The sequence below is a fragment of the Camellia sinensis genome, chromosome 15 (assembly GCF_055761805.1).
Source record: "Camellia sinensis isolate YWXY chromosome 15, ASM5576180v1, whole genome shotgun sequence".
NCBI classification, from domain to species: Eukaryota; Viridiplantae; Streptophyta; class Magnoliopsida; order Ericales; family Theaceae; genus Camellia; species Camellia sinensis.
In genome coordinates, this window is record NC_138975.1 from 143,440,173 (window position 1) to 143,455,511 (window position 15,339).

Here is a 15,339-nt window from a genome sequence, read left to right on the forward strand (position 1 = left end):
TATTAGTAGTTGAGCCTAGTACTTGCATAATCGCATGCGTTGCATTAGTCATACTGCAGTTAGGATCTCGCATTTTTCCTGACTTTGTCATCTTTTTTGGCTTGGAGTACTAGGTGAGCTTTTACTTGTTTTAGCATATTGCATTGTATGTTAGTGTTGCCATGTCAAAGCATGTTCGACATGAGGCTAAGTGCTTAAGTGATAAACTGTTTGAATGTCTGCAGGTGAAAGCTAGTTGTTTGAATTAGGATAGCTCGATTAATGTACATTTAAGCCCACTTTTTCAAGTGGCACATTCACAAACTTTTTTAAAAAACAAACATGAAATCAAATGTTCCAATTTTTGCAAATTAGTCTATACTTGTGTGTGCATCACATAGTAAAGTTAGCCTAATATCCGGAACAAGAGCATATAATGTAAATAAGATTCACATCATGATTAGTAGAGGCCGATCTTTAATCGGGCGAGCGGGGGTGCTCAATTCATGACCTTCCCCTCTCGTACCTAAGTTCCCGAGCCGAGACAATCTTAGTGATAACGGACACATGGCCTTTAGCACGATTCACGGGTTTTCTAAATTTTCCAAAAATATTTAGGTGGCAACTCTGTATCTGGCAAAGTAGTCCACTTTTGACATTTTGATTCAAAATTGATTTTCCAAAAGGTTTGCCGAATTTGGACTCTTTGGTGTTTATCTATTTCACATTGCACTTGTGAGATTAGATTCAGAACCGCAGGAGTTCGATACTGTAAGGCTTATCATCTTTCGAAAGGAGTACAAAAAGTCGAGCTACAGTTTCTGGCGACTCTGCTGGGGAATTTAGAGAACTTGACTTGAACTTCATGATGTGGAATTTTATCTACACTTATATGTTCTTTGCATTGCATTTGCATTGGTACGCCTAAGTCACTGTGTTTACCATATGCTATTTCTAGATGGTTTGCCGGAGGCTTGCCCAAAAGCTTACCAAAAGGCTGACCAGTCGTGGGCTCTGCCATGATGGGAACATAACCCTTGGATCTGGACTACCGCTATACCGTTCGATCCTCCTTTCACTTCTCGGTATTAGGTGCGAGAGGTATATTAGGTAGTCTTACTAAGGTACCCTCTTCGACCATTTGGCCTAGTTGTATATCATAATTGCATAGAGACTGATCCAAACTAGGACAGGATGCTACCCGAATGCAGGATTGCGTGAAAACCGCTTGATTGAATAGTGAAACCCTAGTTCCTGACAAAACTAGGACAAGGTAATCCTACCCCCTCATGGGGTGTTTTGGCTCTCCCTTAACTGGTATGTGCTTTACAGTGAAACTGTACAGGAATGTGCATAGCAGTTGTAAATTTGGTATCTATTTTGGGGGTAGAAATCAGTTTGGAGTACAGTCCTACAGCTTTAATCATGTTTGTATTGATAACGTCTTAGCTGAGATGCTATGCGGTTTCTAATTACTGTTTTCTTTTACTTTATTTCTTTTGCTAGGTAGTTTAAAACCATAGCTTCAGAAAGTTCGGATATCTCCCAAGTACTCTGGACCCAAGACAGAAGGCTTTGCAAAGCCGGAGATCTTGTTCGGGGACAGCTCGTGTTTACCTCATTCCCACCAGTTACAAGACGGAGGAGAATCAGGTAGAGTTCACCAGTTCAGTTTTTACAGCAGTCACCCCTCAATTCATATATGTCCAGCCCGGTTCAAGAACAGTCCTCTACTTCTAGTCCAGCACGAGACCAATCTCCTATTCCGATGACACAGTATCTCCCAGTCAGTATGAAGGAATTGATACATCATCTGCAACAGACAGTTAAAACCCTACAGCAAGATGCGGCCCGCCAGGCCCAGGTTATAACCTGACTACAACAACAGCAACCACAGTCGGCTGTGACCTCTGTATCCCATGCACCTCCTATGGGTATCCCAGCACCCGGAGCCACTGCTCATACTATCAATGTCCAAGAAAACCAAGGCAATCTAGCAAAGCCAATCCCAGTATAAGCCTCCAAAACCTCGGTTTATGAGACTAAGGCTCCGTTTGAGTTTGAGGTTGACCCAACTGTACTCAAGGTTAATAAACTGGAAAAGTTATTCAAGAGAGCACAAGGGGTTAACTCAATTTCGGATATAGAGGACGGGTATACCGATTCTGCAGTGACATTGCCAGATCGGTTTAAAATCCGCACATTGATCGTTTTGACGGTTCTAGAGATCCTATGGTTCACCTTCGGCTGTTTTCAGACATCTTGTGGCCGATGGGCTTGACTAGACTACAAAAGTTATCTCTCTTTGGCCGTACCATGTCAGGTATAGCGGCTATATGGTGTGTTAAGTTGGAAGACTTTGTCAAGTAGAATTAAGAGGAGATGGCCGAGGCCTTCATTGCGTAGTATTTGTACAATACTCAAATCGAGGTCACAACTCGTGATCTTGAGGTAACACGCCAAGAGCCGAAGGAGGACTTCTCTGAATTTGTGACAAGGTGAAGAGCTAAAGCCTTAATGATGATTACGAGGCCTTCTGAGAAGGATCAGATCAGGACGGTTGTTTGAAATCTACATGCCAAGTTATTGCAGAAGATGATCGTCCTATCTTTGTTTACATGTACAGAGCTCCATGAAATAGGGGTACAAATCGAAGACGCCATGAAACAATGGCTTATCACAGATGAGAAAAAGCTGACAAAAAGGTCGTTTGTCTGCAGTTCCAATGCTGCTGGTTGTAGCACAGCTGTGAGGCTGTCAGATGTAAGCGTTGTCACCACAATCAAGGCTGCCGACCCTTTGCCAATACAAGCACACAAACACTGTCCAACCTTGTCTGGTCCTAGAGGACTTTCAATCAACTATACATGACTCTCTCTCAAGCCATGAAGGTACTAGTCAAGAAAGGGCACCTTAAACCCTTAGAACCCTGTCCATTGCCTGATCTTCTTCCACCTAAACACAACCCCGCAAAATACTGCGTGTTTCACCAACAGCATGGTCACGATACCGACCAGTGTTTTCGATTGCGTCATGAGATTTAAGATCTCATTGACAACAAGGTGATCACTCCACCTTAGAAGACAAACGTAACTACAAATCCACTCCCAGCCCATAACCAAGTCCCCCACCTTGAAATCTCAACCTGATCCATACATTGGTTACCCCTTATGACCCCAACAGATACATTATTCTCTCCCACCTACCAAAACCAACGTTGTTCATTTTGGAAAGCGTAGATTTGTGCATGATGGACACGTCCAACCTTTAACCCAAGCCTGTGGTGATACTTACAGTAAAAGGGGAGTCAACCTTGGAGGAAAGTACTAGTCCGTTACCGGAGTGCCCTAAGGACTTACCTGATAGGGTGTATGATCCAAGTTGCTACATTGTGCCAACTGATCAAATCAAGCTTGAATTGGTACTGCCAACCTCAGTAGATGTCAATGTGGTCAGAGAAGATAGCCCGAGCCAGGGATTGGATGATCTAGAAGAACTCGAGGAGGATTTGGACAAGCTACAGTTCTTTGACGAGCAGGATCAGGGAGATGTACAGATCGGTTGGTTTGACTTGAACGGATCAACTGATAACTCTAGATAACTGAGTGATGAACCAAATAAGGAGGAAGGAACTGAAATGAAACAAGAGGGAAAAGAAGTAGAGATAGTTGCAGTGACCAGAAGGGCAGATGAAAAAGGAAAGTTGCTGGAGAACGCTGGTGTGGAAAACCCAGCCCCAGAAGTGGGCGTTATAAGCACTGTGGATACAGAACATGAAGTTGCACTGAGGCAGTTTGAACTAGAAAAAGTTGAAGACAGTCAAGAAGCTGTGAATGCACAACACCCTGCGGGGGCACCTATGATGTAAAGGTGATACAGGCAGAGCCAGACAACTGTTTGTCGACCATTGAGGGTGAATAGTGGGACGATAATGATCTGCATTTGGCACATACCGACGAGGACTGGGGTGAGTGCCTTCTGGACAATACATGGTATGCTGAAGAAATAGACCATTTGACAAGAAGTGGGCGGTATTTTAAGCCGCTACACCTAGATCAAGCAGAGGCATCTAGAAAAGATAGAGGTGTAGAGAAACATAAAGAGAAACAATTAGAAGAAAAGGCAATGTTAAAATAACTCAAGAAAATCCAAGCTGACATCTCAATCTGGGGTCTTCTCATGACCTCCTGGGTACACCAACAGGCAGTGTTGTCGGCAATAGATAAGGCTAAATTGTTCATTGACACCACGTTCGAGCAGCTGGTAGGATTGGTTTTTCCAAGTGGTGCCAGGCCAACTCTACCCTTCTTTGACAAATAACTACTGTCAAAAGGCTCAGCCCGCAATAAACCTTTGTATATATCTATGGAGTGCAAGGAAAAATGGATGCCAGTAGTGTTAGTAGATACCGGTTCGACCATCAACGGCTGTCCTTCTTGCACTGCCTATGCAATTGGACTCAAACTAGCGGACTTTGTTCCCACAGCCCAAATAATTTGGGCATTTGATAACACAAGTAGAAAGGTCATGGGCACAGTGCAAGTCAGAGTCCAAGTGGGCCCGACTAAGTAAGAGGTCGAGTTTCGTGTCTTAGATGTGCCGGCTACCTTTAATTTGTTGTTAGGGAGGCCCTGGTTGCACCATGTGAAGGTTGTCTCTTCCACTCTCCACCTCATGAGGGAGGAGTGGCGATTGTTTTTGGGAATTCATCCATCCATCCGCCGCCAGAGGTAACTGTGCCAGTGCTGGAGATCACCCATGGCTAGAAGGATGTATTCCTCTCGGGTTTCACTCTAGCTGAAGCTCGGGTCATGCAGACCATTTTGGCCACAGACGAAGGCATGTACGTCAACGCTCAGTCCATCTATTTCATGAACAAACTACAGCATGTTCCAAGAATGAGGCTCAGAAGGAGTGGTCGGAAAGGCGTTGTAACACTGACAGATGTGCCACACAACCCATATGCCTTTGGACTGGGCTATGTGCCCACTAAAGAGACTAAATTAGAAAAAGGAAAGAGATGAAAGGCAAAACCAAGGCCAAGCAAGCCGGGAAGCACTACGAGCTTATCCATAGGACAATCCAGGGGACACTAAATGGTCGCTTTGTTCGAGAGGGAGAATATTTCTCTTTTTATGGCTTTCCCGAGCCTTGGGTAAATTCTTCGAAACAACGTTTTCCCGAGTTTAAGATCTTCTTTGATCTGCACTTGCAAGATAGTGATGTTGAGGAAAAGGCTGAACCAAGCATCAAAGCTGAACAGAGCATGGAAACTGACTCAGATGGCATCAAACTTGGAGTAGGGGTAGCACTGGCTTCTCTCCTGAAAGATCCTACAGCCGACCTAGAAAACTTGGGGGATAACCTTACTGTCTCTATGATCGGGGCAGAACCATGTGTGAACCCAACCAGCAGCATTTTGGATGCATCAGGGGTACCATCTCTTATCTGGAAGCTGAAGGAAGGTTATTTGTCTAGTTCTAAATCGGGTGATGAACCAGAATCTGATTCCACTGAGTTTGTGGAGTCAGGATTAGATTTAAGTTCTTTTGAGTCTGAGTTTGGTATTTTTTGAGGTGGTAACCCGGGTACCAAAGTCCTGTCTAGGACTTCATTCAGCTTTTCTTTTGAGTCTGTAACCGAAGATCTGGACCTTTTGAATGAGAACTCTGCAGATTCTGTGTACTTCTCTGTGCCGTTGGTTTATTGCATTGACCAGGATTTTCAAAATTTTAACGAAAATGAAAGGGAAAAAATTCCTCTGGCTTTGAAAAACTTGATTAATCGGAAGAAAGAGAGGTTTACTAGACCATGAGCTGATGAAATCATTGCCATTAATGTAGGTACTGAGAAGGATCCGTGCCTGGTCCAGATCGGGTCTACGTTGTCTTCGGAGGAGCGCGAGTATTTAATCACTTTGTTAAAAGATTTCAAAGATGTTTTCGCGTGGTCCTACGAAGATATGCCTGGAATCAATCTTGAGATTGTACAACATCGGATCCCTCTTGACCCCGAGGCTCGACTAGTTAAGCAGAAGTTGCATAGAATCCCTCCAGATTGGGCATTGAAAATCAAGGAAGAGGTCACCATGCAGATCGAGGCAAGTTTCTTGTTGGTATTTGAGTATCCGACTTGGTTGGCCATCATTGTCCCAGTGCCAAAGAAGGATGGCAGAATTTAGGTGTGTGTAAACTTCTGGGACTTGAACAGAGCTAGTCCGAAGAATGACTTTCGTCTATCGTATATTGATGAGTTAATGGACTTCACTGCGGGCCATGCATTGCTATTGTTTATAGATGGGTTTTCCTTGTACAACCAGATTCTAATGGCGCCCAAGGATAGAGACAAAACTGCATTCACTACACCGTAGGGAACCTACTGCTACTGGGTTATGCCGTTTGGGTTGAAAAATGCTAAAGCTACCTATCAAAGGGTTGCGACCACTATTCTGCATGACATGATCCACAAAGAGGTTGAGGTGTATGTAGACGACATGATTGTCAAATCCAAAGAACGAGAGGGCCACTACAACGCCTTGGAGAAATTCTTTCAACAGATCAAAGAATACAGATTGAGGTTAAACCTGTAGAAATGCACTTTCGGCGTAACAGTAGGAAAAATACTGGGCTTTTTGATCACACAAAGGGGCATTGAAATAGATCCTTCCAAAATCAAGGCCATCCTAGAAATGCCACCACCAAGGACTTAAAAGGAGATGCGAAGCTTTCTAGGTAAAGTGCAATTCATAAGACAGTTTACTTCCAAATTAACCTTAACTTGTGAACCACTATTGGGTCTCCTGAAGAAAGGGAAGAAATTCCGATGGGACGATCGATGTCAATTTGCCTTTGAGCAGGTTAAGTAGTATCTCTAGAATTCGCCCGTGTTGTCGGCACTAGAGCCGGGAAAGCCTTTGATTCTGTACCTGTCAATAATAGACACGACCATGGGATGCATGCTCACTCAGGAATATGAAGATAGGGTAGAGAGAGCCATCTACTACTTGAGCAAGAAAATGCTAGACTATGAGACCCGGTACACTCCTTTGAAGAAAGCTTGTCTGGCCTTGGTATAGGCTACCAGGAAGTTGAGGCACTATTTGTTAGCCCACTCTGTCATCCTGGTTTTGAGATTAGATCCCATCTAATATCTCTCTAAGAAATAGGCGCTTACGGGTAGGCTGGCTCGTTGGTTACTTCTTTTCTTCGAATTTGATCTTAAATATGTCACCCGTAAGTCGATAAAGAGAAGAGCTGTAGCAGAGTTCCTAGAAGACCACCTGGTAGAAGGGGACGAGGAAGTGGAATACTTGTTCCCAGATGAAGCCATTTTGCAAGTTGAGGAGAAAACTTGGACGATGTACTTTGACGGAACGTCCAATCATTACGGTTATGGGATAGGTGTTTTGCTGATAGCACCTGACGACTCCCATATGCCTTTAGCCTTCAAACTCCAGTTCAAGGTGTCCTACAATGAAGTAGCATATGAAGCGTGTATTGCTGGTTTAGAAGCTACCCTGGAACAAGAGGCAATGAGGTTGGATGTCATCAGGGCTCAAACTTAATAATTTCTTAAGCAAATGGGGACTGGAAAGTCGTGGAAGAAAGATGAAGGTTTACCATCAGACCCTGGATATTTTGATTCCGCGGTTTGAAAATTTGACATTCACGGGTCTACTAAGAGAGAATAACAGGTTCGTTAATGCTTTAGCAACTCTATCTTCTATGGTAGACATCCCGCTTGGAGTCCAGATGCATCTAATTATCATCGAACAGAAATATATGCCGGCTTATGAAACTATTGCCGCGTTAGATGAAGTGCAAGACAAAAACCCCTGGTATTACGATATTTGAAACTTTCTAGAAAATGAGGTGTATTCACCAGGGGCAAATGCCAAAGGCAGATGGGGAATACGGTGAATGGCTGTCCAATTTATCATCTGCGGATATAAGCTGTATAAAAGAGGTCATCTGGGAATGTATAAGTTGTGTGTGGAAGAAGAGGAATTGAAGCGCCTTATGGAGGCCATCCACGGCGGAGAATGCGAGGCGCATATGAATGGTGTGATGTTAGCCCGGAAGATTCTCAGGCAAGATTATTACTGGTCTACCATGGCGGAGGATTGTATTGGTTTTGTGCGGTGATGCCACAAATGTCAAATTCATGTCAATCGCATAAATATTCCGCCATTAAAGCTTTATAACATGACTTTGCCATGGCCTTTCTCAGTCTGGGCAATCGACGTTATCGGTGCAGTCACGCCAAAAGGGTCAAATGGGCATGAATATATATTGGTGGCGATTGATTATTTTACAAAGTGTGTGGAAGCTTAGTCCTATGCAGTGTTAAAAGCATCGCATGTGGCCAAATTTATCAGAAACAATATCATCTGCCGGTATGGAGTTCCCAATGAGATCATATCAAATAATGGCTCTCACTTTAAGAAAGAGGTGATAGACTTGCTGGAGAAATACAATGTTGCTTTTCATAAGTCATCTACATACAAACCACAAACCAATAGAGCTATTGAAGCCGCCAATAAGCATATCAAGAACATCTCGCAGAACAAGGTTGAGACCTACAGGGACGGGCCAGATAAATTGTCATTCGCACTCTGGGGTTACAGAACTTTGATTTGGACATCTACAGGGGCAACCCCTTATTCTCTCATCTACGGGATAGAGGTTGTTCTGCCAATTGAAATTGAAGTCCCATCGTTGCGAGTTATGGTTGAGTGTCAGATAACATAGGTGGATTGGCAACAGAGCAGATTTGAGGAGTTAATGCTATTTGATGAGAGAAAGCTGAAGGCATTGTATCATGTTCAAGGTTACCAGCGTAGAATTGCCAGGGCTTTTAACAAGAAAGTTAAGTCCATAAATCTTAAAGAGGGAGACATAGTGCTGGAAGACAACTGAGCTCTCATTTATGACCCTAGGAATAAGTTCAAACCCAATTGGATTGGTTCTTACATCATCAAAGCTATATGGTCATGAGGGGCAGTTATTCTCATGGACTTAGATGGCCTAGAATTTTCACAGCCGATCAACATGGACAAGTTAAAGAAATACTATACCTGAGAGGCTGGCTAGGCCGAAAACCCGAAAGGGCTACCTAAGCAAAAGTTAGAGCATGAAAAATTAGAAACAAAGAAAAACTGAGCTCGCAAGGTTGAAAACCTTAAAGGGCAACTTTGACAAAAGTTAGAGCACAAAAGGAGAAAGTTAATACTTGAGTGAACCTGAACCGAACTACGTAAGGCCTGATTCCCATCTTTGGGATACATATGTAACTTTATCCTGAAGTTCGGCCGTAACCATCTCCAAGTCAACTATCATGTCCGTCTTTCTGATCGGGTCATCTTTGTTCATCATCTGTTAGTTCGGTTGTGCTCTTTATTTTGGGAAGAAGAGCTGGTTACATGTAAAGCAGTAGTGGTGTTTAATCAGGGGCAGTTATGATATTTTGATTCGGGGTTGTACATCTTGAGGATCAATTGTACGTGTGTTAGGTAATGATCACTTTCGAAAATGTTTTTGAAAAGTTTGAATAAAAATTGATTTTGTTCAAAATTTTACCTTTTACAACTTAGACCATTTTTGGACCAAAAGGAAAATTTTTAGTGCTTACAACTTTAATTCCATTGATTTCAACATAAAGTTCTCCAACTCTCCGCTACAAATCAAAGTTGCTTTTACATCATAAAACTTGAAAAGAAAGGTCAAAGCAATGAATGAGGGGCATAGAAGAGTCAGGTGTTCCTACGTCCTCTACTCGTGCTTGCAGAAGCCAAAGTGGACTCGATTTTGCCTCATCCTCAAGCTAAGCCAAGCATTCGCCAGAAAGGGCATAACTGAAACTAGGGGCAGGGGGCAGAAGCTCTCTCGTCCTCCAAGCAGTGAGGTACTTAGCCAAGTGTGAAGCACGAATTGGGAATGAAGTTGGATATTCTACCCCCTCCTCTGCGTAAGTCTGATCATGTCCAAACTGGCATCTGAACCAAAAGGAAAAGTAAAACACGTTGTGCGTAAGGCCAATCAACTGTATGCCAGGCTGTTGAGTCATACTGTAACTCATCTCAGTCAGATGAAGACAGGGGCAACGCCAAGCTATTTCAGTTGCAGATCTACTGTACATCCAGTTGCACCATCATCCCTCGGTGGGAAAATCCACTAGTCATTGGCGGAAGAAATAAGCTCGAGCTAAGTACTCAGGGCAAGATTCTACCACCTTCAATTTATCTATGAGCCATACTTGGGAAGGGATGAAAAATAAGAGAGATTAAAGAATAGAGAGATGTGCGTGGAGTGAAAAGTAAAGAAAGAGCTTTGAGAGAAAATAGAGCATGAGTGCCAAATGATATGTGAGGCATCTATCAGAAAGGGTGGGGAATAATACTTGAAGAATTAGTGGACTCCCCGCAAACCTAGTGGTCTCTCGTCGTTGAAAAGCATCTAAGCCCATCAGGGTCTCGGCCAGCGTCAAACCTAGGTGGCGACTCTATATCTCGCAAAGCAATCCATTTTTGGCATTTTGATTCAAAATCGATTTTCCAAAACATTTGTTAGATTTGGACTCTTTGGTGTTTATCTATTTCACATTGCACTTATGAGATTAGATTCAGAACCACGGGAGTCCGATACTGTAGGGCTTATCGTCTTTCGAAAGAAGCACGAAAAGTTGAGCTACACAACCTAATAACACATTTGAGATTCGTATTTTCATAGGATTGGCCAGTTACTATCGAAGATTTATTCAAGACTTCTCAAAATTGGCCAAACCAATGACATATTTGACTCAAAGGGGGGTTAAGTTTAAATGGAACGAGTCCTGTGAAAATTCATTCCAAGAACTCAAGAAAAGATTGACGAGTGCCCTTATTCTCATGGTACCAAAACGTGATGTTGGGTACAATTAAGGGTGCTCGCGGATCGATTTTGTGCGGTTTGCGATTCGGTTTTGACTCGCCCGCTGTGACAACCTTCACCACTATTTACTGATAACCCTACTGATTATTGTTAAACTGAGACTGATTATGATAATTGACTGAATTAACTGAAATCACTAAATTGATTGATTGATTGTGCTAGTTGAATGCATATCTATCTGTTGACTGTTAAATTATCTATTCGTGTTTTATGCTTTAAACTGCAAATTGAAGGCCTTATCGGCGGCTGAATCTGAAATTGATTAATGATATGTGTTAATCATAATTTATGTGATTTTATGGCATATTTATTTGAAATGTGACTTGGTATGATTTAACTAGATTAAATAATGCTAAATTTCACTAATTGGCTTAAATCACAACTTTGCCACTTAGTGGCCCATTACTTGGAACATATTTGAGTCTAAATACATTTAAACAAAACATTTCATCAGCCTTCTTGAGTCCCTAGCCGACTAGAGAGAGAGAGAGAGGAGAAAACCTTGATTTCATCTCATATTTGCTTGGAGACTTTGAGAAATTGTAGGAAGATTGCAAGAATAGAACTTCCATACCTTAATTGAAGACTTAGGTAAGGATTTCAACCTCTTAATTGTGTCTTTAAGTTGGTTCTTGCATGGTTCATGTCATATTGAAGAGCTAAGTCATGATTTGGTTCTAGCATGTTGAATTGTAGCATATATCATGCATGCATGTTGCCATTCTTGAGTTTTGAAATTATTGTTCATGAAATTCCTCATGCATGTCCATATTTTTGCATTGGACCATGAATTCATCTTGTTTCTGGAGAATTAGCTCATTAGAGCATGTAATTGAAGCTTTGAATTGGTTTAAACTCATGCATGTCATGTTTGAGCTATGTTCATGAAAATTGGTTTGAAATTGGATTTAATTGAACTACCTTTGGGCTTTGATTTCTCAAATTGATCTTTAAAACATGTTATATTATGAGTTTTGAAGTGTTTTCTAGAAAATTAGCCCAAAAGGATCGAATTTGGTATTTTGAAACTTGGTTTTGAGCTTGAGGTTCGAATCTGGAATTTCCAGAATTTGAACTTCCGCTCGAGCGGGTTTACTGGCGCTCGAGCGGGAAAATCATGTTCCCAGTACTTCCATCTGTTTTACAGTCCGCTCGAGCGGGGTATTGGACGCTCGAGCGAGGACTTGTGTCACACGCTCGAGTAGATATTGAGCGCCCAATCCAGCGTGATTTTCACACATCCAGTACTTTTTGCATGTTTCACATCCCGTTCAAGCGGGTAACTCGCGCTCGAGCGGAGTATTTTGTTTGCATGTCCGCTCGAGCGTGGTAAGTGACGCTCGAGCGAGACCTCTGTTTTCTGAAAATCCTGAAAATGTTTTTAAAGTGCATCTTTGTATCCTCATTCCATTCTAAGCATTCTTAGGCCTAGTTTAAGGCATCTTAATGAGGATGTTGTTGTAGAACCACACCGAGTCAAGATAGGGATTAAGTTACTATTTTCCCAACTGTGTAACTTAGTGTGTGTTCACTCTGTAACTATGTAGGGTTGGCATCCGGAGACGCACTCTAGCTTATCTGTAGCCCAGAACTTTATGAGTAACAATGTTGTAAAGATATGTTCGAAAATGAATATTTTCTAAATGATTAACTGAACTATTTTCTAAACCGTTTACTGTTAACTGAATAAATGTTTGTCCTCTATTTTGAACTGTATTGTGGCATCCTTAGCAACTACTGTTACTGTTACTGCTACTGTTACAAAGATTTCTGTCAGTTCCCATGTTTGGAACCATTACTGACGGCCATCATTGACTGTTCGGTCTTTCAAGACCTACTGTTTACTGTACTGTTCTGCTAACGGATGTACCACATATGACTGTTATGACTGAATGACTGATACACTGAATCAATTGACTGTTTTCAATACTGAAAGGACATTCATTCTTAACCTCTTTACGCATTATGTTATTCACTGGGCTTTAGCTCACTGCTCACATATATATGTAGGTGTACAGGCACCGGACCGTTGCTAGAAGCGTCAGGGTAAACTCCAATTTTGTCAGGCCAACCTTTGTGCCTCACTTTGAGATTCCTGATCTGTTCAAGCTGAGGCTGCTTGGGGAGTTTTAGATTTCCCCTTTTTGTTTATGATCTGTATAGACTGAATGTTACTGTACTGTACTGTTCTAGTAGGGATTAAGTCCCTGTCTTGAAAGATTGTATATATCGTACACATTGTTTTGTTTCAGAATGTAAATCTATGTGAAGAGCCTTTTTGCATACAGACTGTCACAGCTCATTGGACATTGTCTATTTACTATTTTAGCTTCCGCCATGCCCCTGTACTTTGTATTATTGTTTGATTGTTAAGCAGGCCTTCGGTAATCTCGGATTACTGGCCGGTTACGGTACTAAACCCATAGGGACGGGTTTGGGTCGTGACAGAGTGGTATCAGAGCGATACTTAAATCACGAGTTATACCGCACACACGTGTCCAAATGAACTATAGGATGTCCTAGTAAAGTGATTAGGGCATTAAATGAGCATGATAAGTGTGTGTGGCTAAGACATGAATATAACTGTTAATGTGATAATCTGTCTAAGTATGCAACTGCCTATGTTTATAATTGTTATAACTGCCTATAGTGAGATAGACAACGCAAGAAATGTTGATGAAACTAAATCCTCTAAGGCAAGAATGGCAAGGTTGGAGAGAATGGTGGATCTACTAACTCAGAGACTGGAGCAACAACAGAACCAACAGCCCCCACCTCCTCTAGTACAACCAGAGCCACCTATGAATGATGATATCATAACTCTAGCACAGAAATTTAGTAAGATGAAACCGCCATCCTTTCAGGGAGGCCTCGAACCGCTAAAAGCTGAAGCTTGGGTTCTTGAGACTGAAAAGTTATTTGAAGTTTTTCCATGTTCTGAAGCACACAAGGTGTTGCTAGCTATTTTCACCTTACAAGAAGAAGCTAGAAGGTGGTGGATGTTGATCCGTGATACAAATACTGTCATGACCTAGGCTCAATTTAAGGAGTCATTCTTTGAAAAGTACTTCCCACAGTGTGTCAGGGACAGAAAGGTGACCGAGTTCGAACAACTGAAACAAGGCGCCATGTCCGTAGGAGAGTATGAAACAAAGTTCACCGAACTTGCTAGATATGCACCACACATGGTTGACACCGACTACAAGAAGGCCAGGAAGTTAGACGGCGGCCTCAATGTAGAAATCCTTGACAGGATCAATGTACTGAAATTACTACAATATGTGGATATTCTTGACCGAGCCATTATGGCGGAAGCAAATATTGAAGCACTGAAACAGACTGACTCACCTGCAATTGAGTGGCGCGGGAAGAAACGGGGTTTTAAATTCAAGAAAGACAGAAACAAACCACTGAACAAAAAGCAAAACTCAAGGTCAACCACCAGTTCCAGCCAGGGAAGTAGTTCCATACCGCCCTGTTCTGAATGTGGTAAGAAACACAAAGGGGTTTGTTATAAACTTTCAGGTGCTTGTTACAGGTGTGGTAAGGTGGGCCACATGGTCAAAGATTGCCCTTCCACTCCTCAGGGCAATAGTAAAGCTGCACCTAGCACGGCAGCATCAACAGCTACACCGAAACCTAATCCGAAAGTGACTAGAAAAGAGCCTATGAGGCAAGGCCGAGTGTTCGCACTCGTACCGGGAGACGTACAAAATACCAAGACCGTCGTGTCAGGTATCCTCTCAATTTGTGCTCAAAATGCTTATGTACTGATTGATTCGGGGTCTACGCATTCATATGTATCGTATGCTTTTTCATGAAAATTGAATAGACCATTAGAACCCATGAATTACTTGTTAGCTGTATCTTCACCTGTTGGGGGATCTATGACTTGTGCTTATATGTACCTTGCATGTGAAATTATTGTTGGGGATATGCATCTGTATATTGATTTACTGCCTCTGAACATAGATCGTTTTGATGTGATATTGGGAATGGACTGGTTAACAAAATACCATGCTACCATAGACTGTGCAACAAAACAAGTTGTTTTCTGTCCACCCGGGCTGCCCGAATTTGTGTTTAACGGAGTAGGAGTGGTACTTCCCCCATATCTGATTTCATCTATGAAAGCTTGTAAACTGATTAGAAAGGGGTGTAGAGGGTACCTATGTTCTGTATTGACTGTACCTACTGATGATAATACTGATGTGAACAATATTCCTCTAGTCAGAGAATTCCCAGATGTTTTTCCAGATGACCTGCCAGGGGATTTGATTGACAGGGAGATTGAGTTCACCGTTGATGTGATTCCGGGTACACAGCCAGTATCCAAAGCTCCTTACCGAATGGCTCCGACTGAACTGAAAGAATTGAAAGTGCAACTGTAAGAACTGTTAGATAAGAAGTTCATCAGGCCCAGTACTTCGCC